We start from the raw sequence: 13,958 nt of genomic DNA, 5'->3' as shown, positions 1-13,958 counted from the left end.
ACATGTGCAGAAGAAAAACATTGCTTCCGCAGGCGAACGCGCGGTGAGCGTATGAACCAGAATAACCTCATATGTCCTAGCTCCTTCAGTCAGAGGCTTCTCCAGTCATGAGTCTTCAATTCATATTAAGGGGAAAGGGAAAGTCAAAATGACCAGAGTAAAGTCACTAGTAAAAATGTACCAATGGTTTACAATATCTAGCATTCCACTATGCAATGTTATACATCATAGCCTCCAACATGACCTGTTCCATTAGGTACAATGGGGCAGATGTTTGAAGTGTTGTTATGGGGAGAAGGGGTATCAGCACACGTTATGTGCACTGATACCGCTTCTCCCCCATGCATGAAGGAGCTGGTTGCGCTAAATGACAGGGGCGGTATGTGCCCCTTCCCACTGCAATCTAAATAATAGCAGACCTATAAATTAATGGTCAGTAGCGCTGACCATTCCGCCCACTGCTGCTATCTGCTTCGCCAGCAGCAGGGTGGCAAAGACTTATCTCCACACCTGGGACAGCGCTGTCCCTGCTGCTGGCTCTGGGCTGCGCTGTAGATTTTGCATGAGTAGCGAGGTCCCACGCATTCCCAGTCCTGCGGCCGGGGGAAGGAAACAGCGCCTTAGTGTGAACTGATACGCTGTCTACATGAGGGGGACATCGCCGGCTTCAGCAGACAAGATGTTAATACATATCTTGTTGATGTCCCTTCCTGCTTCGCCTCCTTAATGAGGCAAAGCAGGAAGTATTATAGGAGTGCGATATGTGCCGCTATAATACATCTGCCCCAATAGGCACTGTTCCTGCACTTCTTTGTCATCATCTGCCAAGATTCACTGGCAGTTTGTGTAGCTCCTCTATTTGGACTGCACTGCAGCCCACACTCTGCAATTGCCACTGACAAGGAAGTCCAGAAACAGAGCATTTTGGCAGGGGCAAATGCAGGATTTTCAGAAAGGGGTTTTCAGAGGGGTGAAGCAAAGCACGGAGATGGACACTTAGGTGACCCAGTATATGCCGGGTCAGTTAAAGTATTATAGATAGACCAAATGTATATAAATAATAATAATATATATATGCATACATAAATATACACATATATATATATATATACATACATATACAAACATATATATACATACAGGGTCGTCAACAGCAGTGTAGACCCCTGGGCATAGCAATGTGTTGGGGCCTCTACCGATCCTCCAGTGGTAGGGGTGGGGGAAGCTTTGATGTCCTGCAGGTGGTAGGGGGTATTATATCAACCGCTCAGCATGTAGGGCCTGGGTCAGTAATTTCCACTAATAACCCCTTTACTGCACAGATGGTGGGAGATGGGGTGAGAGAAGGGGGGCATTGGGCTGAATGAAGGGGCCCTGATACATAACTTGCAGGGTGGTAGAGGATGTTTAATACTCAGAGGAGGGGTGTATAGTGGAGTGGGCTTATTATTCATAATTTTCTGGTGGGAGGACAGCTTGGTTGACTGCAGATATCTCCCGTTTCCGGAAATAGATTTCTTAGATTTTAATGGAATTAAAAACTAGAGAATCTCACCTACCAAATGGTATTGGGACTAGGGGATCAGAGTTCAGGAGGCAGAGCAATCTGCCAATGAGTATATAAAATGACATACTAGGTGTGTGGAGCTGGAGCAGTAACCAGCTGCTGGAAGGCCGATATCTCTGGTTCTGGGAACAGTAGAGTCAAGCTACTAGTGTCCATCAAAGGGGGAGAGTCCCAGCTTTTGGAATATAGGCCCTTATTCTGGTTGGTGCGGTAATATCCGCGTGCGTTCGTACCGCCGATGTTTTGTGTCTGCGCATGTGCAGAGGCGTCTCTGCGCATGTGCGAGCGGGGCGTACGGCCAAATCCCGCATGAAATGTGAACACTCCGAACAGGGGGTGGAGAGGGTCGTGAAGGGCTATTTGGGCTCATTACCATATGCATACGCCCCGCATTTCATGGGCGTTCCCATGCAAACGCTGGGCGTACGTATGGTAATACAGTCGTGACGCACGTGTAGGAGGCGGACATATGACATCGCCGGATGTCAGCTGCCCGCCCAGATCCCTGCTTTTGCACGGAAAAATGTCCGTGTGGTCTGAGGTTGCGGGAGCTGGTGGACCACTCGGTCCTGCATTCGATGGTCTGCGATCATCGAATGATGGGGGAGGTTCCCTGAGATGGAGGAGGCGTATTCCATGAAAAATACACGTGCAGTCCGTTCGGCCAGCTTCTTACTGATTACGGACGGAGTTGGCGATCCGTATGGAAGGCGGGGTTTCGCACGCACGGTCCTGGCCGCATATTCGGATCCGGCCGCACCGATCAGAATAAGGGCCATAATCTCAGAAAAACTCTAAATCAGACAGATCCTGAAATATCTGAGCAATTAACAGGCTTGGATGGGGACCACTGCTTTGAAGTCAGATATCTCCGGTTCCCAAGGGCCGATTTTTTTAATTCTTGTACCCATGGAAAGAGGGGACCCTCAGCTTTCAGCCTAGGGCCCTTAGACTCCTGGGGGGTTTCTGGGTACTCAGAAACCCCCCCTGCGTGCGCCACTGATTTTGGGGCAGATTTATTAAGCTCGGTGAAGTGATAAAGAGTCTGGTTTTTATCACCGGCCAATCACTTTATCACTTCACCAAGCTTAATAAATCTGCCCCACAGAACCTCATGGAACAGGTCATATTGGTGGGTATGTTATATCTGACACTTTGTATCACGCTATAGCGCTTTTGCATGTCATAACACAGCCCACCACAATTCCCTGTAGCCTCTGCAGCTGCTCAATATCTCAGGTGCACGTCACATGAGCAGTATCAGGCAAGTGACAGTTGGGAAAGTGGCAGCTGTTTGGAGAGGAGCTGAGGGGTGACATTCTATGGTTTGTGATAAATGTGCATGTTTTTTTAGCGCACCACATCGCCGCTATTCGCCCTTTTTGAAATCGCATTTTTTGGTAATAATTCGCATATTTAATGTGATGCGCTTTGGAGGCTGAAAAGTGCGAAGTGGTGCGATTTGCGGTGAAGTGGTGCGACTTTAAGTCACAAAAAAGTGCGATTTCTTCCGCCGGTCATGTGCGAGTTTTGGACCAACCGGAGTGCGATTTACAAAACTGTCTCCGCATGACTAAGAACCCCCCAACCTATTGGCCCACCTCTGTCCCCTCCATTATGCATCACACCCCCTATATAAAGGGGCATTGGCGCCATTTCACTCTTTGATAGGAAGTAAGGAGCATGGAGAGGAGCAGTGGCAGTGTGAGTACAGGAAGAGGTGTTGGTGGCAGAGTGAGGAGTGGCAGAGGGACCAGTGGCAGAGGAAGCAGTGGCAGAGGGAGCAGTGGCAGCAGCCAGCCAAGTGGGAGAGCCAGCAGTGTGGCAGGCAGCATGGCCACAGCAAGGCCAGCCCCAGACCAGGCCCTGGCCGTCCAGCCCCAGCAGGAGGAGGTGGAGGATCCGCTGGCATCCCCATCCAATAGCCAAGCCCTTGACCATACCCCACAGCAGCTGCAGGAGGGCCACATGTCAGAGGTGGAGGAAGATGGTGGTGAGGAGGAGGAAGACACTGGCATGGAGGAGGAGGGGTACATGGCTGGAGTAGAAAATGAGGAGGAGGAGGAAGCTGGCTGCACCAAAAGTGGCCGAAAGGTCCGATTCTCCTATGAGGAAAATGCTGCACTTGTCCGGGCTATCATGCCAGTGTTTGACCGGTTACTGGGGAAAAGTCACCACAAGACCACTGCACAGTGCAAAAGGGCTATGTGGAAGGACATCACCCAGGCAGTGAACGCTGTAAGTCAGCACAAGCGCCTGGTCAGAAATGTCAAGAAGAGATTCAATGACATCAAAAGGCAGCTGAAAAGTAAAATGGCCATGGAGTTGGAGGAGGCCACCAAGACTGGCGGAGGAAGCCCCACCACTGTGTGCTACACATCGTATGAGGTGAAGTTGAAGCGCATCATACCCCCTGAGGTCCTGCCTGGCATGCACGTGGCGGATACCGATAGGCCGCAAACGCCATCCAGAGCTGGTAAGTGTGACCACATGCAATCTTAAATAAACATGCCAATGCTTTCTAACGGTATTCTTCACTTGAATTGTTATGCTAAGTAAAGTGCTGCTGTGGAACTACATAGCCCAGCAAGGTCATGCACAAGAAATTGCCTGCTCCTACTTTCAAATTGCTCATAATGCTGGGCCTTGTAGTTCCACAACTGCTCATATTGATCAACACTGTAACATTCTTTCTAGCAGCCTAACATGTATGTGGCCAAAAACACAGAGGTGTACTGGTGGTTTAGCTGCCATACCTATATACCACAGATTATCCAATAGTTGTCATGTGTACAATAGTTTAATAAGAATCTAACAAAAAAATCTTGTGGGGAAAAAAAAAAATGTGGTGAATAAATAATGCAGTCCTTATCCAAAGGGTATTGTCCATTATTGTCATTTGAATGCATGTTTGCTGAAAATGCTTATCAATTGCAAGGTCCATAATGGCTGCCCATCTTTCCTTGCACAGATTGTCCATCCCGAAGTGCTGCGGCATCCAAGAAAAGAAGGCCGTTGCTGCAGAATCTGTGGAAGCAGGTAAATGAACAAAAAACACGCCATTACACATACAGTACACACACCTATGTCACATCAACAATATCTCACACTACATTCATCTCCTGCTGCTACATTGCAACAGAAATGAATGTAATCTGAGCTAGGCATGTGACTTATTATTAATGTCAATGTTACATGCTCTATCGGGGTACATGTGTAAGTACATAACACCCCTAGGTATGTGCGTCCAGCATCTCAAGCCCTTTCTAAAACAGTACAGAAGAGAGTCTGGCCTATATATGCATCAGTACTTACCTCTTCATCTGTATCCACAGGTACTATACAACTAGGGACAGACCAAACTGATTCTTCAATGATGGTGTTAGACGAAATGGACATCATTCTTGAACCGGTGGAGACCTTTGCGGCAGAGGAAGAAATACAGACCTCATCACAGAGTGATCTTCCCCCAAGTGGGGTGTCTCCCAACCCACCCCCACCCACCAACACACCCCATACAGCAGCTTCTGCTTCCCAAGTAGCTAACTCCTTGGTCAATTTCAAGGACAAACAAATAGAATTCATGGCCTCCCAAAGCCAGCAAATAGGTAACATCCAGGGGTACATGCGTGACACGTTTCTTCAATTACGAAAAATTGCATGTAGTGTACGGGTAGGTGTAGGCACTCATGTGCGCATTGCTAACAGCATTGACACCCGTTTTGCAGATCTAACTTCTGCTGTAAGGGAACAGAATAGCCATATTGGCTATTGCGCAAAGTATAGCTGCACTAAGCCAATCATGCACAGCGCAGACCAATGCCTTAATAGGTATGCAGGCCCAACTACAGCACAGCTGGAAGCCAATGTCGGAGGTGGCGCAGCATCAACCCTCAGCAGTGTATCTAGCACCCCAATAAGTGGCTCCCCCACTTCCCCACCCCGTCGGAGTATTAGGACCCGTGGTGGGCTGGGTGCAGGTTCTAGAAGTGGTGTAGGGTTGCCTGATGCTGGGAGAAGATAGCTCATATGTTTGATAGTTTTGTCATATGCAATACATCTTGTTACATCCCCCGACAGTTTTTATGTTTCACTTGCAAAAATACAGATTGCTTCTGACATAGTAGACTGCAGTAAAAATGTCTAACCGCATACCATTGTGTCTGTGTATTATTTTTAAAACAATTATTGTGTGAATTATGACATATTGTAATGGTATATGACAATGGGATTGCTCTAAAGTAGTGTGGGGTAACTCCTGGCCCGTCAAAGGTTGTGGAACTACATATTCCAGCAAGCTCTGACACTCATGGTTTGGACTGTAATGGTTATAGTGTGTCAGGGCATGCTGGCACGTGTAGTTCCACTACACCAGTGAGCCATGTTTTACAGCAAACGTAATTCATACATGTATCAAATGTACTTACAAGCTTGATACCAGCAAGGGATAGGTCAGCACCACCAGCTGCATCCGTTGGGCTCACGTGAGGGAATGCTGAGAGTCTATAGAAAGCCAACTTGTGGTCCTGCCACTCCAACTCAGAACTGGGGAATCTGATGTATGTCCGCCACAACTTCTTTAAAGCAAGTAACACTTGAGTAAAATGCTTAGAGAAAGTGGCCTGTGATACCCCCAAGGACCATGAGGTCACAGACGGAGTGGAGCCTGTGGCCAAATAGTAGAGGGCACACATTAATTTGTGCAGCCCAGACACTGCATAGTTGCCTCCCCCAAAAGGGTCCAAATCATCTCTCACCTGCTCATATAAGTCCAACAGGTTAATGCGGTTCAGCCTAAACATCCCCACAACCTGTTGATCCGAGAGGGAGTCCAGGTACAGCCGAGCACGATACATACTTGGGGTACGCAGTAGTCGGGGGGCTACCTGGATCTGGCGCGCAGCTTCCTCCCTCCTGCGCAGCTCCTCCAAATGGGCCACATCACAGATAAGCAACTCCAAACCACTCTGCAAAATCTCCATGTCTCAAACCCTCACAGGTGTCCTTAATGATGTTGGGGTTTATGTAGGGGTGTTTGTGAGTGAAAATGAGGGCACCTGTGCTGAAATTAACCATGTGTGCACTTGACCAAAATGAGTTCTGGGCCAAATCGCCAAACAGAACCTGGTCTGAAAAAAGTGCGATTATTAGACACCTAAAAAGTGCGATTTGAGAAAACGCTTTGCATTAAATAAGCGATTTGTATACTTTTCTGTACGAAAACATCTGGATGCGATATAAATGCGAATTAATCTCGCACTTTTGGTCCGCATGCTTTAACGCACATAATATGCGATTTCAGTCCCTTAGCGCATCCAATTAAATTGGCGATTTGACGGAAAAATGCAATAGCGCCATTTTGTTTACTATTTAACGCCAAAAAACACAAATCTCATCCCATAGAATGTCACCCGAGGTAACAACTGGAGTTTGCACCAATATTGTGACTAGCGACTCTTCCTATGGGTGTCAGGATCAGCTAAGGGACTCAGCTCACCTTGGTGCGATACTGCACCAAGGTGAGCTGAGTCTCTTAGCTGATCCTGACACCCATAGGAAGAGCGACACACAGCTAAGACCCTGTCTCTAGATAGAGACATCATCTGAAAACTACTACGTACCCCTGCTGACTGGAATGAGAGCATAGAGGTCCATAATTCCTCATGTAGCCATTGCCTTCATGATTAGAGAGGATCTTACACTTTGTTACAGCAGCAGAAATTCAGTTCACCTATTTCTTGCTAATTGTCCTTCCTGCTAGATTTACAGGGGATGGGAGTTCTATTTTAGATGGGATGTTGCTATGTGCAACCACAGTGGCTTAAAAAAGTTTTTAAGGGCTACCTATTTAGCAACTGATGGTGATAAATGTATGTAAAACATATTACTTAGTAAAGAGGGGCCCCTTCAGCTCTGGACCCCATAGCAGCTGCATCCCTTGCACCTAGTTAAGCCCTAGGGAAACCAATCAGAATCTACTTCTTATTTATTTAGCACCTTCTAGAAGATAAAATATAGTATCTGATGTTGCCCATAGCAACATCCCATGTTGGGCATATCCAATCTTAATAAATTTTTCCTAGAGTATCCTGGCCTGATTCTGATTTTGAAGTAAAGCAAAAACTGTATGAGCAAAATCATGTTCCACTGTAGTGGTGGCAGATGCATAGACAGATTTGGGTGGAATGCAGGGTCATACTGGCCATCTGGCACTCCTGGCAAATGCCAAAAGGGCCAGTTAGCTGGCAGGTCAGTCTGGACACACAGAGTGACCAGGGCTGGCAGAGCTGCTCAGCCTCCTGTCGCTCTGCTTGGCTGCCTGGTGACTCGTGGCATGCCCTGTAAGCTGTGACCATGTCTTGGTCACAATGGACCTTATTCTGATCCATTCGTGCCCCTGCGCATTCGCACATAAAGGGGGAAATTTACTAAAGGAAATTTGTAAAAAATAGGTGTACTTGTATCCAGAAATACACTTATTTTTGACATTTACTATCCCAAAAATACGGCAATTCGTAGTCGTATTGATGTGCTATCAATACGACTACAAATTGCCGTATTTTCGGGATAGTAAATGTCAAAAATAAGTGTATTTCTGGATACAAGTACACCTATTTTTTACAAATTTCCTTTAGTAAATTACCCCCAAAGTTTTATGTGCACGTGCAGCCGCTTTGTGTGAACAGGCAAATTGCTTACTCGCTGGCCCATTCGCACCTAGCAGTGCAGGCATGGGGCAGCGGCAAGGGGTAGCGCCCGTTGCAATGCCCTGAGTTTCATGGGCATCCCCATGCTATATGCACCGGTGATGCAGGTGGGCAGCTGACTTCAGCTGACATCTGCTTCCCGTAAAGGGTGCCCACAGATCTCAGGGGAAACGGTCATCTGTCAGATCACACTTAGGTCGACAGTCATTAGGTCGACCCCCGAAGGTCGACTGGCCCCAAGGTCGACATGGGCCAAGGTCGACATGGTTCTAGGTCGACAGTCATTAAATCGACATGAGTTTTTCACTGTTTTTTGAGCCAACATGTGCCGACAGGCGGTATTTCATGCCCTACCATCCACTAGGGCGTGGTGGGAGTATAAAATAGTGTGCCAAGTGTAGTGAGGCACCATGCCCGAAGCATTGCGAGCGAAGCGAGCTATGCGAGGGGCTGCGGTTCAACTCCAACTGTGTCCATGTCGACTGTGTCGACATTCGGGTAAAAAAACAGTGAAAAACTCATGTCCACCTAATGACTGTCGACCTAGAACCATGTCGACCTTGGCCCGTGTCGACCTTAAGTCATGTTGACCTTGACCCATGTCGACCTTTAACCCTGTTCACCTTGGGGCCAGTCGACCTTCCGGGGTCGACCTAATGACTGTAGACCTAAGTCTGTTCTGACAGATGTACCGATTCCGATCTAAAGGCCCCCATACACTATGCGATATGATACGATAAAATCGGCCCAAATCACATATAGAGACATGCCCTCCGACCCGATGCACGACCCCGTGCGCATCAGATTGGAGTCGGCAGGTCGGACGGGCTGCACATAAGATTTTCTAAATCTTATATGCTGCCCAGAACCGTGCGGGGACTACCAGAGCCGGGCGGAGGGATCAGGGGAGCGGCGCAGGGAGCCCGGCAGAGGAGGAGAAGAAGCTGCCGTCAGCGGGAGCAGTGGGGGCAGCGCAGAGTACCAGGGAGCCGGGCCGGGCAGGAGAAGACGCTGCCAGGCAGCGCGAGTGGCGCCGGGAGAAGAACACTTTAAAAAAAAGCCCAAACAAACGCATAGGAAGCCATTGATTGGCTGAGACCTCTCCCGCTGACGGCAGTGGCTTCTTACACGGCTCCCTGCGCCCCAGGATCACCGGCGCCCCCCCTGCCCCTCTCCGCCTGCCCCCTGCTCCTCACCGCCCGCAGCTCCCCGTTACATGTGGTAAATCGCAAGCGATTTATCACATGTAAATTTGGCACATCAAGTGACAAATTGTATGTGAGCCTCCCGGGAAGCTGCCGGGCGGCTCACAGGAGAATTGGGTCCGACTTGTCCTAAGGACAAGTCGGCCTAATGTATGTGGGCCTTAAGACACCAGAGAAGTGTCTTAGATCTGCGAGCACTTGCAAAATCATTCGACAGTCGGCAACCATTGAATGATTTTGTCCCTGCTAAACACCAATTTGCATACGTTGTGAGGGAAGGGTTGGGGGTTTGGGGTGTGTGTGTGTCAATCATTGCTAGGGTTGTATAAAAGCCCCAGTCTGTCCCTGGTGGTGTTATGTTTCCAAGCTGAAATCTAAATTACTGTGTAAATATATATATATATATATATATATATATATATATAATAATAATAATAATAATAATAATAATAATAATAATAATAATAATAATAATAATATAATGCTGACATTTGTGGGCTACAAGAAGACGTTATTTACCATGCACAGAAAAATATAAATGTATTAGCTCCCCTTGTATTGCACCATGGTTTGTTTCAGAATCAAAGTTACTTGCTTTTTTTGTTTACTTCCAAATAAGAATCAAGTTGAGATAATTTGCAAGAATAATCTCCCTATAGCAGGCATGTCCAAACTATGGCGCTCCAGCTGTTCTGAAATTACAAGTCCCATCATGGCTTGCCACAGTTTTGCTATTTGCTAAAACTATGGCAAGGCATGCTGAGATGTGTAGTTTTACAACAGCTGGAGGGCCACAGTTTGGACATGCTTGCCCTATAGGCATAATTGCCCACCTGACCCTCTCCACGAGGGAGAAAATGCTCTATTCCTGGATTTCCCTGGCTATGTATGATTGCCATCACCTGTGGTGAGCTAGGTAATTGATAAGAAAGGTGTTTCACCACAGGTGACGGCAATCATACATTACCAGGGATGTCCAGGAACAGAGCATTTTATCCCTCATGGAGAGGGTCAGGTAGGCAAGTATGCATAGGACAGTGGTAGCTAGCGATGCCAATCCCGGGGCATTTTTTCAATCCTGGGAATTGGGATTGAAAAATGCTCAATCCTGGGATTCCCATGATCCCAGGATTGGCATGCCTAAAAGAAAATTGCCCCTGTGCCCCCCCACACTGACTGACTTTTGGGGAGGGGCGCAGGTGGAAGTGGTACAGAGACAGGCGGAGGGTATGATGTGGGTGGCCTGGCGGCGAGCAGGTGCCAGGGTCACACACTTACTTTTGGGGAGCGGGGGAAGCAGGCGGCAGGCGGCTTCGGCGAGGAGGCAGGCGGCTGGGGGAGGCTCGGCGGCGAGCGGGTTCCGACGGTGGGGGTGTAGTACTATGGCCTGCGCAGCATGACCTGTGACCTAATCATGCTGCGCAGGCCGCACGCCGGGTCGGGGACAGCCGGGCAGCGTCTGAGCGAGTGCTCAGACCCTGCCTGGCATTAGACTGCGCAGTCTAATCCCGAAATCCTGGGAGTGGATACTCCAATCCCGGGATTGAAATCCTGGACATTTTGGGGCCAGATCCCGCCAATCCCGGGATTGGCCACCCTAGTGGTAGCCAACTCCAGTCCTCGAGAGCTACCAACAGCGCACATTTTTCAGACAACCTAGCTGCTGCAAAGGTGCACTCATCTCTCACTGACACATTATAAATGATCCACTGGTGGAGGTAATTACTTAATTTGTGATTCTATGAGGAGATCTGGAAAACATTAACTGTTGGTAGCTCTACAGTAGTTGCATGCTCATTGTCCAGGGGGAGGAATTACATGCTTGTGACCCAGGGTGGATTACATGCTCATTGTCAATGGATTTATATGCTCGTTGTCAGAAGGGGAAGTTACTCCTTTCGTTGTCATGGGGGTTACATGCTCATTGTCAGGAGAGGGGTTACATGCTCATTGCCCATGACAGATGCTAGAGGAATTCTAGCATCTGTCTCTTCAGCCAGTAGACAACCCCCCCTCCCCCTGCTTATCCCAGCTCATTATTTTTGTTAGGTGCCGGGGTCCAGTGGATTCTTGACGACAAAGAGGAAAAATCTTTTTTCGTCCGTGTGACCACATGTGAGGGAGATATGTTTGCGTACACATTCCCTTGCATGCTATCAAGGGGATTCGGTGAAGTGGCGGCAGGAGTTTGGTAGTGTGGCGGGCAGCGTTTACCTGTTGACTAGGCTGCGAACATATGCAGCCTAGTGAACAGGTCTGAATCAGGCCCATAATGCATATACAGTACATACTCACGATCAATCACTGTCCTTCCACCTGCCTGTAGTCTGGCTGCAGGGATCTCCTTATTTCATTCTTCCTCCCTCTTCTCTCCCAGCTGTAGTCAGGACTCATGTAGCTCCGACCCTTCCCGTGGGTTGCTCAGGGGTTCACTGGAGGTGCTTAACAATGCCTGTGCTGCTGCTGCGCCTGTCACACTATCTTACAGTCAGCAGCAGCACAGGCATTGTTAAGCACCTCCAGCTCCAGTCACCCCCCGGAGCTACCCGTGAGAAGGGGCGGAGCTACCCACGGGAAGGGGCGGAGCTACATGAGTCCTGACTACAACAGGACAGCAGCAGAGGATGGAGAGCAGGGAGAGATAGCGTCTCTGCATCCGCTGCATCGGCGGGTAGTGCTGGCCCAGGGGGGTTCCCAAGCAGGTTCCATAGTGCAGGCTTATTCAATACTGACGGCCAATTCAAATGCTGCAACGGCTTTTGAGCCAATAAGAGCTTGCGTACCGGCAGCCAATCAGAACGACTGCCGGTACGGGAGATCTGATCGGCTCACCAGCCAGTGCTGCATTTTAATTGGCTGCCGGCATCCTGAGTTGAAGAAGCCTGCTCTCCGGGACCTCCGGGCTGCAGCACAGTGGAAGACTTGATGGGAATGGATCTTTGCAGGGTTAGCTGTGAGATCAAACTGGACTTCCTCCCTTTATCTGAGCCAAGATGAATTTGTAATCCTTTTGGATGGTCTACCTTTCTGCAAAGGGACCGGCTCCAGGTGGTGTCCGTCCAGTCAGTCAGATCTGCTGCCTAGTATAATGAGGGCTGTGTGCCAATGCAGCAGCGGCGCTGGGCTGTTTCTGGGCTATCGCGGGGCTCCCAATACGCGTTTCTCTGCCTAATAGTGTGTCAGCGGCTTCATAGTGACCCAGCTGATGAAGCCGCTGACACACTATTAGGCGAAGAAACGCGTATTGGGAGCCCCGCGATAGCCCAGAAACAGCCCAGCGCCGCTGCTGCATTGGCACAAATTCATCTTGGCTCAGATAAAGGGAGGAAGTCCAGTTTGATCTCACAGCTAACCCTGCAAAGATCCATTCCAATATATACGGCCCTGTGGACTGGTAACTATACAAAAGCCTCTATAATACAGAAAGCCTCTGTGAGATAACGAACAATTATTTCACAACAAAAGCCTCAGTCTATATAGACTTTTAAAGCCGCACCTAGCATTGCCTAATATTATGTGTTGTATGTTGTATGTTATGTTTGTGTAGGAATACTTTTTATTCTATTGATGAAATATGTTTTTTAATAAATATATGTTATTTAATATATATTTTTATATATATATAAATAGATTTTTGGCTAAGCAGCGCCACCTAGGTGTACCAGCTTTCAGCTGGATACCAAACTTACATTTTTTTAACTATAAGAGGCACACAATTCCTCTAAATAGGAGGCTGCAGCTTGGCTAAAAAAGCCGTCACCCTCATTATAACTCTGTGGAAAACCAGCACTCTTGGGTGACCCTAGTGGTCACAAAAGTGTTGAAGACTTGATGGGGTCAGCAGACTGAGCTGTATGTACAGATGACTGGGGTGGTCGCTAACAGCGGGCATTGTTAATGATATTGAGAGTAGCCACTAGCCGATGTTTGCAATGTATTATTAATGATTTAACGCCCAGTGTGTATCCAGCTTTAGGGGCTGATTGGTTGGTACTAATTGTATTTCTCTTAGAGCATTGATAAATACTCCATGGCCCCCTTACACTTGTCCAACTTATTGTCCAACAAGTTGGACCTGATTGACTCAAGATTTATTCTATGCGCAGGAGGATCAATCTCTTGCAATCTCTTGGTTATACCCAATGGCACAGGATTGTGCATTGGGTCCCACACATCAGGAACATAAGATTTTGTCAGACAGGCACATCAGATTCTGGGGGAGATTCTGTAAAGCAGAAATGCGGTAAAAACCCTGTTTTCACGGTTTTTACCGCATTTGTATATGCTATATGGCGCCTCCGCAGTGACAGCGCTGCGGAGGGAATCGCCAGCAAAAGCTGGCGATTCCCTGCAGAAGCCTATGGGCTTCTTACCGCAGCGCTGTTTGAGGGATCCGTCACGGATCCCTCCCAGCATGCCCTGCGGGCGCCGCGGCACTCTGCGCATGCGCAGATGGACTCCCGGGTCACATACCCGGAA

The sequence above is a fragment of the Crinia signifera genome, chromosome 5 (assembly GCF_055691185.1).
Source record: "Crinia signifera chromosome 5, ASM5569118v1, whole genome shotgun sequence".
In the NCBI taxonomy this organism is placed as follows: domain Eukaryota; kingdom Metazoa; phylum Chordata; class Amphibia; order Anura; family Myobatrachidae; genus Crinia; species Crinia signifera.
This window is presented reverse-complemented; position numbering follows the sequence as displayed.